Raw genomic sequence first — 17,173 nt, 5'->3', positions numbered from 1 at the left:
CATTACCATCTCCTTGGATATGCGTTTGCAAAGGCAGATATATTTAGGTCTTGGTTCTGTTAGTGGGAAAGAGGAACAGTAAAAAGGATGTGGAGGGCTTCACACAACTGCTGTTAGATTCAGCTGTTTGTTCTAGCCTCTGTTGTTAATGAACTTAATTTTTCAAATGTCTAGCTTTGGACTGGGGAGGCAGACGCTTCCGAAAGATTAGGGCAGCATGGAGGAATACAAGGTTTTATGTGCCTTGGGATATGAAGACCTTATTTGAGACAGTTATTAAAATGAGCTTAGAAAATATATTGGTTTGAACCACATGAAATTCCGCTTGTAGGTCAAAACAGCATATAGTAACTGTTTCATATAGTTTGGTCTAAAACCCTTGCAGATAATGATACTTCTGTTTTCTGGCGCCATGGAAAGTGGCAGACTTGTATTTCCTCCCAGTTTAATTTTTTTTCCGGTTCTTGCTCTTGATTTGTTTTGTAAAACTTGTGGCCATGTGCTCAAGGGCAAAGAGAAAGCATCCCTCCAAGAGTCCAGCTGTATTCAGAAATAGGTAGGCTTGAATTTGGGATGAGAAAAATCACGTAAGCTCCAGTGTTTTAAAGTTGTTTGTGTTTAGTACAGCCTAGACAAAATTTCAGCCTAACTATTGGCTTAGTAGTTTTGAGATGATTGTAATTCTTAGTATTGTTGATCAGTAATCAAGAACAAGGTGAAATTTTCTTGGACTTGAGGGTTTTCTGTGAAATGGGGGTAATGTGGTACCATGTCACCTAAAAAATTAGGTACCAGGAAAATTCCTGAATGTGACTATAGTGTGTTTGTGACAAATGCAAAGTACCCTAATATCCCCATCCCAATTCAGTTAGTATTTTTAAAATATGGTTGCATTGGATGTTATGTTTTTATTAATTCAGAAGTAGTGTTTTATATCAGCAGTTTAGGAGAAATTAAAAGGATGGGCAGAAAGTATGAGAAAAGTGGATTTGAACGAGGAAGTGGAAGGCGGTCAGGTGCGTGGACGTGCACAGATGTTGCCCTGTCGCTGATCACGTGTGTCACCTGCAGGGTCGAGGCGTCCCTCTTCCTTTCAGGATTCTGAAGAAAACTTTGAACTTATTTATGGCCCTTTAACTTAAAAAGAAATCTAAGAGCTCAGAGTACTTCTAATATTGTAGCCTGATTAGGTCTTTTAAAAGATAACATGTGTGAACCCTTTATAAATACACATATAAAGTGCTGATTTTAAGACATGGTAGGGTTTATGGTGCCGTACAGGTCCCTGACCTCTGCAGATGTTAACACAGCAACCAGTATTGTGTGGTTACGGGTAGGAGTTTATACATGAATAGAATTTTGTTAATTAAAGTTCTGTTCTACCTTTTAAACTATTTTTCTCTTGTTCTTTGATTGCTGAAGAAAGGAAATGACTGATTTTTTTTTTTTTTTTTTTTTTTTGTGACCTTAGTTCCAAGAAAAGTTTGATTTATGACTGGGTTTTAGAAGGCCAGAAGCAGGAATTCTAATTTCACCTGACTTGATCAAATGACCTTGAGCAAGTCACTTGACTTCTCTGATCTGATACTTCAAAAAACAAAAAATGAAGCTGTTTTTGAAAAGCTATGACTGCATCTTAATAGAGCTTTTAGTTAGCTTTGAAAGAATCATACTTCAATAGAGCTAGGGAAATGTTTTAGTGTATAGAAGGCTGAGGGTTCATTTATATGCTATACAAATATTGGACCTAAGATTTTAGAGAAGATATGTATTTTATATGATCAAATACCATTTTTTCTAATAACCACTAGAAATTTTCAGATTCCCCCCAGTCACGTATATCTTGAAAATTGACTTTTTTTTTCCTTTACACAAAAATGCCCTCTGATCACCTCAGTGCACTTAATGCTTGGGCTTTTCTTGCACAAAATGTGTATGGGGAAATGTGGGTTATTTCATTTTAGACAATTAAAGAACGTCATCCTGCTAAAGCCACCTTCTGAATTTCCCTCAACCCCCACACACTGGCTCACATATTTGAGTGTAGTGTCCTGCATTCTTTCGTGGAAGGAATCCATATTTGGAGAACAGGTTGGTGTTATGCAACTGAGCAGCAGCACCACTGATGACCAGGGTTTTGGTGGTGGTTTATGCCCTGTCTGTAGAGGTTTTGCTATTTTGGAAGCAAGGTCTTGGGTTTGGAGTTGAAATTTTCTTTAATAGTAAAAACAGGCTAGCCCTGGACAATCTTTGGAAGCAGCTGTTCAAACAGGCTGGGTTACTGTTCTGGGACATGGGTACTCTGGTCAGTGAGCACCTTCTGCTCCAGTCCTGTTTTCACCCCTGAGCTGACCAGGCCAGCTCTCTGGGAGGGCAGAAATGCAAAGTGGTGGCAGGCCACAGTGCTGCTGGCCCTCTCGTGGCCTTGTATCTTGTGTTTTTTCAATGCTGGAAGATGTGTTGCACGCATCCAGAGGTGTGGAGCACACAGGCTTGTAGCAGGCCAGAAGCGAGGATGCCTGGGAGCCCTGGGAAAGTGGCGGTAAGAGGTGGAGATGCACAATCGGAAGCCAGCAGGCTGGGGTGGGTCTGGGGGAGGGAGCAGGCGGCTGTGTGTGCTATCAGTGCGGGCACAGCTGGCCTTCAGGTTCTGATGCCTCCCAGCGAAGGCAGTCCGCCCACCTTTGCCACCGTGTTTGTGTCTTAGAATATCGTGAGAAAGTTAAAGGAATCTAAGATCAGTGGTCGCTAGTCTGACATTTGAGTGTTTTTGCTTGTTCCTAGATATGGGGGATCTTTGAATTCAGGGTTTGTTTTTTTTTTAAACAGTAAGTTATTTTATTACTTTATTTAACAAAAGACTTCAAGTTGGCAGTTTCAGGGTGGATTCTAAAATTTGGCTGCTGTTTTCATTTCATAGATGATCATATGAACCCAAGTTGAGTTATGAACTTGCCCTAATTTGAGAATTAAGATATTCCCAGGTATGGTTGAAAAGACAAGATTAATCACAAGAAAAAATTAGAGGAAAATAGGAGGGAGAGTGTAATCAGGTGCTCAGTGGTGGATACTGACCCTTAGTGAGATGGGGTTCAGATCCGGGAGAGAGGTGTGTGGAGAGCTGTTTGTTGCTTGCTTAGCATAGTATTTGTGGCACCTCCTTGTCAGATGTGCTTTGGGAACTGAGCGCTGTAGAAGGGGTGAGGTAGAGTTGTCTCATCAGGGTACTTCCCTTCTAGGGGAAGGGCTTTGTACTTGTGCTTTTATTATGGTGGGGAGACCTCTATAATACAGGCTACTTTGGATTGTGCTGGGAGTGACTTGGGAGAGCTTTTTGAAGAGGCAGTGTTTGACCTGGGGTAGAGGCAGTCACTCGTAAGTCTCAGGTGCCATGGGGGTGCCCAATACACATAAGGACTCTGAGACAGGAGCCAGCATGGGTGGAGGTTGCCTGGAGTTTTGTGAGTGAGGGGCCAAGGGTAGATGAGCTTGGGAAGGTAGGAGGCCAGGTAGGGCCTGTTGGCCATGGGAGGACTGGTGCAGAGGAGTGAAACTTGGCGGAAAAATCAGCCAGCCCCGTCCCCCTGACACGGAGCAGGCACATCGATTTTCTTGCTCCTCAGATAGAGGATGCTGCTTTTCTTAGGGTGGTGGTCAGAGTGAAGAGGGACCTGCCTGTGAAGGGGCGTGGCACAAAGGCCAGTGCCGTCGTGTTTCTCACCCTGTGCTCCTATGCTGCGGGTAAAGTGAGAGGCTCAGAACCCGCCGTGCCACCCAGTAACCTGATGTGCCTTCGTCTGCTCTTCTCTTGAATGGAGAGGCTTGACTACAGTCGGACTCCAGGGTCCCTCCCACATCCGGAGTTAAGTGATTTGGAGCTCCACGTAGAGGCAGGATGGTGACTCCTTTACCTAGTGAGGACCTCCCCAGCCCTTTGTGAGCATGCAGTGCTGGGGATGGAACCCGGGACTTCCTGTGGGCAAGTAAGCGCTCCACCACGGAGACACAGCCCAGCTCTGGGAACCCACCTCCCTTTTTTTCCTGGTACTGGGGACTGGACCTAGGGGAGCCTTACCACTGAGCTACATCCCCTATCTCCGTCCCCCCTCCCCCCCCTTTTTTCTTTAAATTTGGAGATATTTTGAGACAAGGTCTCACTAAGATTCCCAGGGCTGACCTTGAACCTGCAGTCCTCCTGCCTCAGCCTCCTGAGTTGCTGGGATTACAGGTGTGCACTACCACCCCTAGCTAAGGAATGCCAGTTTTTAAAGGTCGGACTGAGAATTTCCCCTCCTCCCTTCCTGGAGTGCAGAGCCGTGGCAGCTTCAGGCACACAGCCTCAGTCTTTGGGGTGAACGAAGAGTCCCCAGTGAGCAGTGCTGTTTCTTTAGGACATTTCCCTGGGAATACAGGTCTTAGAATTTCTGCACGAAGTCTGTCTTGGAAATCATTTTGACAAAGGAAGGGGAAAAAAAAGAAGAACTTGAAGAATTTCATGGGACTGTCTCTGGGGTGGTGAGAATATATTTTTCCCCTTTTTCTTTTCAGGCCTCTTTTGTCCTCAGGGTAATCTTTTTAAATTTTAATTTGCAAAGTCAGTCCTTTGCTCCAGCTTCACACTTCAGCTTTTAAGCACGAAATAGAGCCCTGGACTCATTACCTCAGTCCTCTAGGTAGTTGGATGCTAAATGAAAATGGATGCTGCATTTTGACCCAGTAATTCTTTTTATCTGGTGGCTTTGTATTGAGGAGCATCCCGACTCCTGCCAGTCCTGGGGAGACGGTGTTTTCCCAAGCTTGGGAATCACATTCAGTAACTCACAGTGCTGCTTCTCTCGAAGTCCTCTCTCCTCCCCTCCTTTTGTTGGTTGGAGTTAACAATTGTCTGCTCCTGGGCATTGTCCCCTCCTTTTCAGGTCTGAGATGCCCAAGCACTTTGCTGCCAGCATGAGGGAGCCGGCCATTGTTTCTGAGGTGCCTTAGTTACAGCATCAGTCATGAACAGCTCTCCTGGCATTGGCCTGGGCTGCGTGAACCGGCGGGTGCAGGAGAGCGCAGACAGAGCGGCCCAGGGCTGTGTCTAAAACTTAAGTTCACGGGGGTGTACTGGTAAGCAAGACCGTTTATTATTTTTATTAAGAGGAGATAAGATGTTTAAATAAATATTAGTACAAGGGAGCCTTTCCACTCTCCAGGGGTCTTAAAAGCACAATTATAGATACTGAGATATTTTGCTTAATTCCCATGTGTTGAACAACCATAAACTTGGAAAGATGAAGACAAAAGAAAAAGAAAACAGGGTTTTTTTCTCCTAAAAAACTGCTGGTTATTCCATTTCGAGGAGCTCTACCTCAAAGCCTAAAGTGTACTCATGGTTGGATGCGTGTGTGTTCTGTTTGGGGACCAGTGGCTTGTGAAGGTCAGGAAACAGTGTTTTCCACATGATGTGGTGTTGTCTTTTTGTGTGTAGAGTGTTGGGGAATGAACCAAGGTACCCCTCAGCTACCTCCCCGTCCCTTTTTATTTTTAATTTTGAGGTGGACTCTCACTAAATTGTCAAGGCTTTGAATGTTTGATCCTCCTGCTTCATCCTGGAGTTCGCTGGGGTGACAGGCGTGCACACACACCTGGTGTTGTGGTCATTTTTGTGAAATTAAAAAAGGAAAAATCCTTTGTTTCTTTTCAGAAAAATAACAGTCATCAGTTTAAGGAAGTCAGATCAGATGGACCAAAAGTGATAGTAGATTGACTTCGGGATTTATGCCGTCTTATTTATTCCAATTATTTTCCTATCATGTTCCTGTTATCCTGCCAACACTTGTCATTGTCTTTCTTTTTAAATCAGTCATGTGACTCGGTGGTCGAGTGCTTCCCTGCGTGCCTGGGTTCTATCCCCACACTGGAAGGAAAAGAAGATCGCAGGCTTCCTAGCGGAAGCAGAATGACATCCTGTTGCAGTTCCGTGCATCTCCCTCCCACTGACAGTGCTCAGCATCTTTCCATTGGAACCTGGCCATTTGCATATCTTGTTTAGAGAAATGTCTATCCAGGTCTTTTACTTTTTTTTTTTTTTTAATTTATTTTTTGGTACTGGGGATTGAACCCAGGGGCAATTTAACCACTGAGCCACATCCTTGGCCCTTTTTATTTTTTATTTTGAGACAGGGTCTCACTGTGCCGAGACTGGCATTGAACTTCCAATCCTCCTGCCTCAGCCTTCCGAGCTGCTGGGATTACAGGCCTGTACCACCATGCCTGGCTGCCCATTTTTAAACTGGGTTGATTGTCTTTTTGTTACTGAGTTGTTAGGAGTTCTTATTTTATTTTTTAATGCTATTAAAACTCTTATCAAATTTGTGATTGTCAAATACTTGGTTCCATTGTGTGGCTAGTCTCATTCCCCTGATAGTGTCCTTTGATGCACAGTGTTTAAATTTTAAAAATATATATTTTTTCATGGTACTGGGATTAAATCCAGGGCCTTGTGCATACTGGACAAAAACTTTTAATTTTAATGTGAAGTCTGGTTATTTATTTTTCATTTGTACTTTAAAAAGATACCCTGTCCTGTAAATAGTGCTGCTTAACTTTTACTCTGTACGATGTTTCTATTTCTTTTTCTGCCCATGGTGCTACTGAGCTGATTACATTTCATTTTTTTGGTAGTGAGGATTGAACCCAGGGGTGCTTAACCACTGAGCCGCATCCCCAGGCATTTTTTTCTTAGTTGTTGATGGATCTTTATTCATTTATTTAATATGCTGTACTGAGAATCGAACCCAGTGCCTCACACATGCAAGGCAAGGGCTCTACCACTGAGCTACAACCCCAGCCCCACAGCCATTCTTATATTTTATTTTGAGACAGGGTCTCACTGAGTTGCCGAGGCTGGCTTTGAGCTTGTGATCCTCCTGCCTCAGCCTCCTGAGCTGCTGGGATTACGGTGTGCCATACCAAGCCTGACCCAATCTGATATTTGAGAAAGCTAGAATCAAAGTTTTTTTTTTGTTTGTTTGTTTGTTTCTCTTGTGCTAAATGTAAGCTTGGTGCTGGTTTCTTGATTTCAGATTGTCTTTAAAATGGTTCTTCTGTTGGCCAGAGCTGAAATGCTCTCTGTGGTTAGAAGTCTGAAATGTTTGAATGAAGAGTCCCCCTGGCACCTCTTCTAAGCCTGGGGTCGGGGTCTGTCCTCGTCTCTGGTATTTCTTGTTTGCTAGTGATTTTGTTCAGCAGGACTGAAATAGAACTCAGGTTTTAACATCTGCTTCTAACTGCAGTTCTCTAAACCTGAGACAGGGCTAAATGTGGGGGACAGTACAGTTTACAGGTTATGCATAATACAGAAGAGAAGTTTGTAAAATATAGGTTGAGAAACAGTTAAGGAGACTAGGCTCAGTGTTGGGTCTCCCTCCACCATCACCTGTTTGTATTGTCCTACATAATAATAAGTAGTAAAGATAAATAGTAAAGACACTGAGGCGGGGGCTGGGCTGTGGCTCAGGGGCAGAGCGCTTGCCTAGCACGTGTGAGGCACTGAGTTCGATTCTCAGCACCACATATAAATACATGAATAAAATAAAGGTCTGTCAACATCTAAAAATATTAGAAAAAAAAAAAAAAAAAAGACACTGAGGCGGGACTTCCAGCCTGGTATTGTGGGAGTTTGTGTGTGTGTGTCCGCAGATTCTAAATTGGAAATTCTTTATTCACTAGAACATTCCATCTGTCTCCCCCTTCCTCCCTAGTCCATGGCACGGACACTGGCTCCCAAGATGGTCCTTGATGACCAAAGATGGGTGTGCTGTGACCTCAGGATTCCCCCGCCTTCTTTATATCATCATCTGAAAATGAAGCGTCTTTGAAGAATGGGGAAGTAGTCTCACTTAGAGAAACCTGCGGGACTCCCGCAACTCTGGTGTGGTAAAAGCTGGCAGTTTTACTAAGTTTTTCTTGATATCCTGAATTGTATGCGTTCTTATCCAAGTGAGAAGGATAATGGCAGTGATTGTAAGCAGTTGGTACTTGCAAGTATTTAGAATTTGGGGGCTGAGGCTGAAAGCTGGATCACAGCCGTGGCTTCGCATCTGCCCAACTCGCCCCGTCTGCACATCCTGTTGAGAGAATGTTTGGTAACCAAATGAGGGCCGCTGGAGGGTGGCGGGTCTCAGGTTCCCGAGTGCAAGACCTGCTGTCCCCTGCTCACTTGTGTATGTTGAAACTTGCTGCACAGTTGGACCTTTAAGGTAAAGAACTGAAAGGATCCAATAAAAACATGGATTTGTTAAAATGTTAATTACACTTGAAAGTATATTTTCATAGCACAGGTTCGGATTCATGACACCCCCTGCAGTCAGATGCTTGGTGGCTCTTGGGGCCGGGTTTGTGAAGAGTTGACAAATGTGTTTTTTGGTCCACTTAGGACTGAAGACGATTTTAACCTTAGTTTCAAGTTGCAGGACTTTGTATTTTATGTAGCATTGATATAATAATCCTTTGATATTGTAAATCACAAGTGAATGTATTAATGGTTTGTCTTATACCTAAAACTGAAATATATATGAAAAAAATTGACGAACATAAGAAAACAATCAGTCCTGGCAAGAATTGGATTAGGGCATTTCACCCTAGTCGTGATAGCCCTCTACCACTGAGCTACATCCCAGCCCTTTTAAAATTTTTATTTTGATCCTGCCACAGTGGTGGACATTTGTAACCTGATTCAGGAGACTAAGGCAGGAGAATTGCAAGTTTGAGGCCAGCCTGAGCAATTTAGTGAGATTCTGTCTCAAACAGCAACAACTGTGTGGGTGGCAGTGGCTTGGGGGCCTGAGGTAGGAGGGTCACAAATTCAAAGCCAGCCTCAGCAACTCAGTGAGACCCTGTTTGTAAAAAAAATATAAAAAGGGCTGGGGATGTGGCTCAGCGGTTGAGTGCCCCTGAGTTCAACCCCTGGTACAAAAACAACAACAGCAGCAGAATGGCTGGGGACCTTGGGGATGTTAAGTGCTCCTGGGTTAAATCCACAGTACCAAAAAAATTTTTTTTAAATTTTGAGACAAGGTCTCACAAAATTGCCCAGGCTGGCCTTGAACCTTGTGATCCTCCTGTCTGCCACATCCTGAGTAGCTGGGATTATAGGGGTGTATCACCGCACCCATGGGTATAGTAATTCTTATCTATGGCTGTAAACATTGCTTCTAATTTTCATTAGAAAATATTTGGGCTAATGTTTCCAAGTTTATGGTAAGATATACATTTATGGCTTGAATATGGTTGCCAGTCCTTGCTTTGGACATGAGAAACTGTTTTGTCCTTTACTTCTTTGAAAGAGGGATAAAGAAGAAACACTTTCTAAAATTGAAGTCCACATGGGTGATGTGGACAGTAAGCCATCCTGCACAAACAGCTAAGCCTCTTGTGTTCCATAGTATTGAGTAGAAAGTGCAAGTAATTTTTGCTCCGTTGCTAAGATATGCTTTTAATCTTAGCGAGGCCAGCACCCGTTGGTTGCATTGTCTGGAAGTGGCCGCAGCAACCGTTCCCTGTGCATACTGGGCCTGTGCTGTGTGTGAGCGAGTGAGTGGGAGGAAGTTGAAGCTTGGGTGTTGGTGTTGGATTGATTTTCTGTTTCACGGTTGACTTGGCATGCTTGGCTTTTTCATTCTGGTTTAAGTATTAGGAATCTTAAGATTTGTAGGAGTTAGAAGATTTGGATTTATTTGAATTTCATTTGGCACTAGGGGAAATTAACTCTAGGTTAAGGGCTACTTTTTGGGTTGGCTTTATGTTAAAGGTAATTTTTTTCTTTGATAGTTACAGGAAATTTCAAACGTGTAAGTGTAAAGTGCATAGTATAGTGGACAAAAGTAATTTTTTGGTGTGACCAGGGATTTATCATGCAACAAGTAAAGGTGAAAGGGCCAGAAGAGTCCCTCTCCCCCCAGACAAAGCACAACAGGACCACAGACTCATCCCGAACCTGGATTTTTAAAGCTTTTTGGTTCAGGCGTCGTGCTGACCCAGGTCCCTGTGAAGAGGAATAACAGTGTATAAACTCCCGGGAATGCTGTGGGGATTAAAGGAGAGACTGTCAGATGTTTGCAGGGCTTGCTGCGCTCGAGTGTGCTTCAGATAAGGTGCCCGTTCCCTGACCACAGCAATCAGTGAGAAGAGAGCTGGTCGGGTAAAGAAGGAACTTCCTTGTATCAGCAGCCCAGTGACCTCTGCATGCAGGGGAGTTTCTAGAGGATTTCAATTTTTTTTTTTTTAACCCGGTGTTTTCATCTGAACTTGAAATTTAGAGCCACGAGTAAGCATTTTGCCGAGGAGAAACCTCCCATGTTGGGGGCCTTACCTTGAAGGTGCAGCTCAGCCCGGGGGCAGGTGCTGGGGCCGCTGGAGCTGCTGAAGTCTCCGAGGTGCCCGGGGTCACCTAGTGTACATGACACCTGTGTCCTTTTGACCCCTTTGGCTTTTTCCCCTGAGAATCTCTTGCTCATTTCTGCAGCTATTTATATCACTTTGATTCAAGCCACATCGGTGCTTACAAAGGAAAGGGTAGCAAAAAATGCCCACGTAGGGCTTCTTTGGCACACAGATATTATGGTTTGTATTTAGTCACATTCCCCAGTAGCCACAAATTAAACGTCACCACTGGTCTCGTTTTAGTATTATTAGTTTTATTAATGTATTAGCTTTACAATTAGAATAGTCCGCGCGGATTGAAGCCACCGTGTCAGGTGGTATTGTGCGGGTGAAAGCAGCCTGCCTTGGTTGTGATGTTTGAAACTTACTGGTAGATTATTCATGTGAGTGAGCTGTGTCATCAGAGAATGAATCATCTCTAATTAGGAGCTAACAAATGTGACCACCCTTGTTCTGCTGAACAATATTTTAAGCTATTAAATCAACTTCAAGAGTCGTAAGAGGAAATTCACTAATTTATTCACAGTGTTATCACAGGTGTTTGGCTGCCTCTCGCCTTTGTACACACACGGATGCCTCAGTTGGCACCTTGGGAGTTGCTCGGCTGAGAGAAGCAGCACAGGAACAGTTCAGTGACTGCGGGGTCTGTGATAGGGGGACCTTGTGCTGTCTTCTTGCGGTGAACGCTTTTCCAGGGTGTTGCTCCTGGTTCTGTACCGTACATCATGTCTGGGTGAGGATTATTTCCGGCCAGGGGTTCTTGATAGCAAAGCTGTAAAGAAAACACGCCTGCTGTCTTTACTGATGGGGAACCTTAATGGGAATTTCTAGTCCCTCTGGTGTCAAGTCTGTTTAATCTCGTTCCTAAATGCTGTTGATAGGATTCGGTGGAAGGATTTCGAGTGTCGCTGAACGTCACACCAGCGTGGTCACTGTGAGAGCACTGTAGTCCTTTCTCCCTTTGCTTGGATTCTACCAAGTGGAGGTGCAGCCCTTTTCAGGGAGCCGTTTGGACTCGGTGATTGTTTCTCTCTCTGTCTCGAATGAGTGAACTTGAGCCAGGCACCATGAGCACCCCGAGCCAGGGAGGCTGAGGCTGGAGGATTTCAGTTCCAGGCCAGCAGGGCAACTTAGTGAGATTCTGTTTCAAATTAAAAGTTTTAAAAATGGGCTGGGGCTGTAGCTGCATGGTAAAGCACTTGTAGCACATCTGAGGCCTCAGGTTTGGTCCCGCCACTACAAAAAGAAAGGAAAAAGACTAGGACACTAGGGTCACCAGGTTTGTTTCTTTGGAGTGGAGACCTAAGGATTGACCGCTGGCCGCCACCCGCTCTCCACTGCGTTCTCTCCTTCCTGGGACGCAGCGTGTGGCGTGCTTGTACTGTGAGTCCGTGGGCAGGGTACCTTCCCCTGCCTCCCCTAGCCCCACCTGGCTGTCCTCGCCCTTTGGGAGATAGATCCCACTTGGAAGTGCTAGATATAATGAACATTCAGAATATTTCTTTGCTTTGCTTCTGAGTTGTTGGAAATGATTAGGTTGAAATTAAACGTGATGTTTTCTTTTTCCATCTCCCTTTTTAATATATATATGTGCAGTATGAGAATACTGTTGATCTCATGTGATTTTTTTTTGTAATGGTAATTATATATAGTTAGTTTTGCTATAATGTGACTTAAGCATGTCCCAGAAATCACTGTATTATACAAAATTGTTCAATAAAAGCCATAGAGCTTTTGGAAAGTTAATGATGTTAGGTACCTATCATTCACAAACTCCGTTAGTGACACATTAAAAAAAAAAAAGGACCAGGCAAGGTGGTGCTTGCCTGTAACCCCAGTGACTTGGGAGGCTGTGCCAGGAAGGCAGAAGGGGGTCGCAAGTTTGAGACCAGCCTTGGTAACGTAGAGAGAGATCCTGTCTCAAAATAAGAAATAAAAAGGGCTGGGATGTAGCTCTGGGGTAGAGCACTTGCCTGGCATGTGCGAAACCCTGGGTTTGATTCCCTAGCACTACCAAAAATAAGGACCCTAGTGAAAACGTTAGAGCAGTTTTGCGCATTAAATGTTTAAGAAATACCACAAATATGACATTTTTACTTTGAAATAGTCCTAAAGTTTGTTTGTGGAACTGGGTCTCCACAGACTTGTGGCCTGTGAGTCATTGTGAAGTGGTGGCAGGAAGGTGTCAGCTGAGCGTGGCTCACTGGTGTGCTGAGTAGCCGCTGGAGTGTGCCTGTGTGCATGGGTGTCTCTTCAGGCCGGGGTGGTTTTCTGGGTCTTCACCAGGGAGGAAGTTGCACATGCAGAAACAGAATTTGGGTTATGCTCATTGTTCCTAGATATTTCAGTTGTGCTGGAACAAACTTGACTTGCAAAACAAGCATTGTAGCAGAACTGACATGGCAAAATGTGACATGTAATTTGAATAAATATATGGAATTTTAAAAAAGCTTTGAAATGTCAATTTGCAGAAAAGTTGCAAGTTTGGTCCAGTAGCTTTTTCTTGAACTGTTTGATAACATGATGTTCCCTCTTCCCCAGATCCTACAGTGTTTTACCAGCAAGGACTTTCCAAGAGAAGCCCAACCATTCTAATTAAGAAAATGATATTAATACTTTACTATCTAATCCTCCGATATCTATTAAAAAGTTTTGCTAGTTTCCCCAATGGTGTCCCTTTTATATCAAAAGGATCCAACTCAATCATTGTATTCCTTGTCCTGTTTCTCTGGTCTTTGGTCTCCTGGTAAATCTGGAAAAGTTCTCATTCCCTTCCTTGCTTTGTGACTTTGACACTTTGAAGGATGACAGGCCGTCCCTCACTGCGACTCTGTCCAGTGGTCCACATGTTCATTTTTTTCCCTTCTGGGAATGGAACCCGGTGATGGTGTGCGAGGCAGGCGCCCTTCCACCGAGCCACCTGCTCAGCGCCTTCTGTTTTGAGCCAGGGTCTCCCTGAGTTGCCCAGACTGGCTTCAGTTTGAGATCCTCTTGCCTCAGCCTCCTGTGGAGCCGGCCTCACAGGTGTGCGCGCCGCACCCAGAGGTCCTGTGTTCTTGATGCGTGTACAGGCGACGAGGCCGGTGACCTGTCCGGCTGCTGTGGACGGTCCCGTGGTCACTGCTGGGGGTCTGCTCGTCCTTTCACTTCGGTTGGCGGCGCGGCAGAACCAGGTGCGCCTCTTCCTCCTGACTTTGCGGGGTGGTGGTCTTATCAGCGAGGACTGGCCCTCCTTCTTTTTGTGCTGCTGGGGAGCATTCTTTTTGATCGGCACAGGCCTGCAGTTCTGCTGTTAGTGTCCGTGTGTGATCGCGCTGACCCGGCCAGGGGCGCCCCCGCTGCGGGCCGCTCTCGGCCTCCGCCGTGCTGAGCCCCGGTGCTGGCGGACCAGGCGGTTCGGAGGCGGTGCCTTCCCGCGCCCCACCTTGGAACAGGCTGTTTCTTCAGGCAGCCCTTGGTTCTTGCGCGTGGAGAACGGCCGCGGGGGAACCAGGGTCAGGGCGCTGGCTGTGCCCGTGGCTCCTGGGCCCTCTCAGCGAGGTGGTGCCAGGCTCCTTGGTGGAGGGAGCGCACCCGGCAAGCGGAACCCCCCGACCCCCTCAGGGCCCGTTGCGGGGTGGGGGGCGCCCCCTTCCCCTCTTTAGCTCCCGCTGTCCCTGGCACACTTCTTGGGTCAGCCCCCTCTGCGGCCGAGTTGCCCTGCCAGCCGCCTGTCTGCGCTCCTGCTTGTGCCCCAGTTCCCCAGCTGGCTGCCAGCAGGGGCGCCCTCCTGACCACGTGGACACCGGCACCTCTCCCTGGCATCCGCCTCGCCCTTGGGGTGAGGCTCCCAGGGTAGGCTCCCTACCCTGAGCTCAGGCATCCCTCGGCTGCCACCTCTCCCATTCCCCAGCAAGGGATGTCTCCCCGGTTTGCAGCCCCACCTTGCACACCCACAGAAAGGGGAAAGCGCCCCAAAACAACAATTCTGGGGTGCTGTACCAATGAGCTACATCCCCAGCTCCCCCTTTTCTTTTTAATTTTGAGACAGGGCGTCACCAAGTTGCTGAGGCTGGCCTTGATCCTGTGTTCCTGCCTCAGCCTCCTGGGGTTACCAGTATGTGTCAGCAGACCTGACTTGTGGATAAGTAAATTCATATTTTAGGGAAAAATATTTGTCTTGGCCATGTCATCTAGTTTTACATTCTGACATTAAAGTCACCATATCTGCCTGATTTTCTTTTCTTTCTTTTTTTTTTTTTTTGCTTTGTTTCGTTTGGGGCACAGGGTAGCCCTCCGTGGCCTGGGCTGGGCTCCAACTCCTCACCTCAGTTGATCCTCCTGCCTCAGCCTTCCAAGTAGCTGAGACTGTGGACACACAGGCCACGTTTGAGATTCTTTAAGACTGTTTTCTATGTCTCTTGGTGTTCCAAGATTTCTTCGTGTAGACTACACATTTTTAGCTAACCATAGGGCGAGGGTGTGAAAGGGCCATCCCTTATAATTATGATCGGTTTTCCCCTCCCCTCTTCAACCCTCCTCCTGGACAGGGACTGGGGGTTTGAGAAGCCCTTTTCCCACACATGCTAACTGAGTCTGGTTTGTCTGCTGGCACCCTGCTACCCCAGCAGCCCATCTCCCCCTCTTGCTCTGACCGGGGCCGCAGGCAGGGAGGGCTCTCTGAGACGTAGGTGTGGTCCCTACAAGGAAACCAAAGCTTAGAACAATTCAAGAACTGGTTCACAGCTAGGTGTGGTGGCACATGCCTGCAGTTCCAGCAGCTCGGGAGGCTGAGGCAGGAGGATCACAAGTTCAGACAAGCCAGCCTCAGCAGCTTAGCAAGGCCCTAAGCCTTAGGGAGACCCTGTCTCAAAATAAAAAAAGCTGGGATGTTGCTCAGTGGTTAAGCATCCCTGGGTTCAATCCCTAGTACCAAAAGTAAAAGAAAAAAAAAAAAAAAGAATTGGTTCACAGTGACTGAATTTGTAGCAGAGAGATCTGTAATTGGACCCCAAGTGGTCACCCCTACCCCAGCCTGTGCTCTTGAATAAGGTTTTTTGGCTTTTTGCTGAGGCTGGCCTCAAACTTGCAATCCTCCCGCCTCAGTCTCCTCAGTAGCTGAGATTATAGGCTTAGGCCACCATGTCCAACAAAGAGGTGTAAACTCTTGAAAGTTGTGGTTGGAAAATGAAAAATAGATGCCATTAACGGTCTGGAAGCATGGTGCTTAAGTGGCTGTATTGCTTGAATATGCCCAAAGCAGCGGTGGGCATAATATGAAGAACAGAGCTTTTCCGATTTCCCTCTGGAAACTGTTGTGAAGATCAGTCTTAAAAATGGGTACATAAACTGAGTGGTGCTTTTGCAGGAAGAGCAGGGCAGACCTCTGCGCGGAGCCTTCAGCTCTGCTTGCGTGGAGTAAAGCGGCTAATTATTCAGAGGGGAGTGTTTCCAGGTGCAGAACTTAACCACTTTGTGCCTTTGTTCCCCTTCACCTCAGCTCTCCCTTGTCCCTGGCATTAGGCAGGTGTGAGGTGGCTGTCTGGGAGCGGGAACCTCCCAGCCTACGCGCTTTGCAGAATCGTTCTTTATGCAGAGCTGCAGGCCTGCCCTGGAGTCAGGCTGGCACCTCACCCTCCTCTAACTGCAGAGCCAGGCCAGTCATGTCTGAGCAGAAGCACCCACTACTGGCCAGGTGTGGTTTTTTTTGGATTTTGTTTTCCTGTCCTTGGTGCCAGGGCCTCACAAGTGCTAGGCAAGTGCTCTACCACTGCGCCGCACCCCAGCCAGGCTTTTTGAAGTCTCTTAAAAGTGGCACAACTGAAGGAAGCTGGCGTCTTGCTACATAGGCTGTAGGAGAACAAGGCCATTCATACCCAGAATTCCTGAACTCTGTAAGTCAGAGGTGTAGACAGCTTAGCCTACAGGCCCTAAGAAGCAGCTAGCAAGTTCCACGCCACGTGTGAGCTCTGTGTGGGACAACAGGAATTGCCTGTAGCTGGGCCATCACACACTGCCATGAGCTCAGGGCCAGCCATACCTCCCTTGCTCCCATCCCAGCTCTGCAGTTTGCTGGTTTTGTGACTTTGGGCAACTTACTGAACGTCCTGTTTGTACATCAGTTTCCTTAGGGGATTGATAATAGGGAAGGGCTTATTAGCAAGTCCCTGCAGTGGTAAGCATTTCCAGTAAATGCTAGCTGATGCTAGGATTGGTATTCTGCCTGTTGGGATAGTATAATCTTAGATGTGGTCTCGGCATGAATTCACATGTAGAACAGGATCTGAGGAGTCAGCCTTTTAAAGAGCAGCAGATATTCAAGATTACTGGGCCTACCTCTGTTTTACAGATGGGGAAGTGGGACTCTCGGCGCTGTTACTGGGTTTGCTCAGCTAGACTAGAACCGAGTCCCAGCCCGCCTCTACTGTGGAATTACCCAGCTAAACAGGAGCTCCCCGGTGTCCGGGTGATGAAGCTGTGTGAGTGCGGGGCGGTGGGGTCGAGCTGGGACGGCGGGGAGAGGCTGTGTAAGTAGAAGCAGGGCACTTGGTGGACTTGATCTTATAATTCAGACGACAGTAAAGAGGTACAAGAAAGTTGGCAGGTGGGAGCACGCTGACGTAGGAGGCCTGTTTCTAGGGCAGGGGTTGGAGCCGGTGCATGGCCTGCTGCGCACAAAGCTGGGGCCAGGTGTTCCATTGCTGGGAGAGCAGGTTGTGTGGGTGGGTCTTTGGAGTGGCAGCAGGACAGATCAGGTACAAAGGGCATC

General features: G+C 46.5%; 1 protein-coding gene and 1 long non-coding RNA gene across 3 annotated transcripts in view; one reads left to right on the top strand and one right to left on the bottom strand.

Annotated features, from left to right (window-relative positions):
- Positions 1 to 17,173, top strand: part of B4GALT5 (beta-1,4-galactosyltransferase 5) — a 94,288-nt gene that overhangs the window by 24,726 nt on the left and 52,389 nt on the right. The gene's annotated exons all lie outside the window — the stretch shown is intronic.
- LOC306653932 lies at positions 6,535 to 8,163 on the bottom strand. The gene is made up of 2 exons (XR_013761839.1): positions 7,641 to 8,163; positions 6,535 to 7,485 (listed from the first exon to the last, which is right to left on the bottom strand). It is a non-coding gene; the product is annotated as an uncharacterized lncRNA (long non-coding RNA).

The sequence above is a fragment of the Sciurus vulgaris genome (genome assembly GCF_902686455.1).
Source record: "Sciurus vulgaris genome assembly, chromosome: 2".
NCBI classification, from domain to species: domain Eukaryota; kingdom Metazoa; phylum Chordata; class Mammalia; order Rodentia; family Sciuridae; genus Sciurus; species Sciurus vulgaris.
This window is presented reverse-complemented; position numbering and strand designations above follow the sequence as displayed.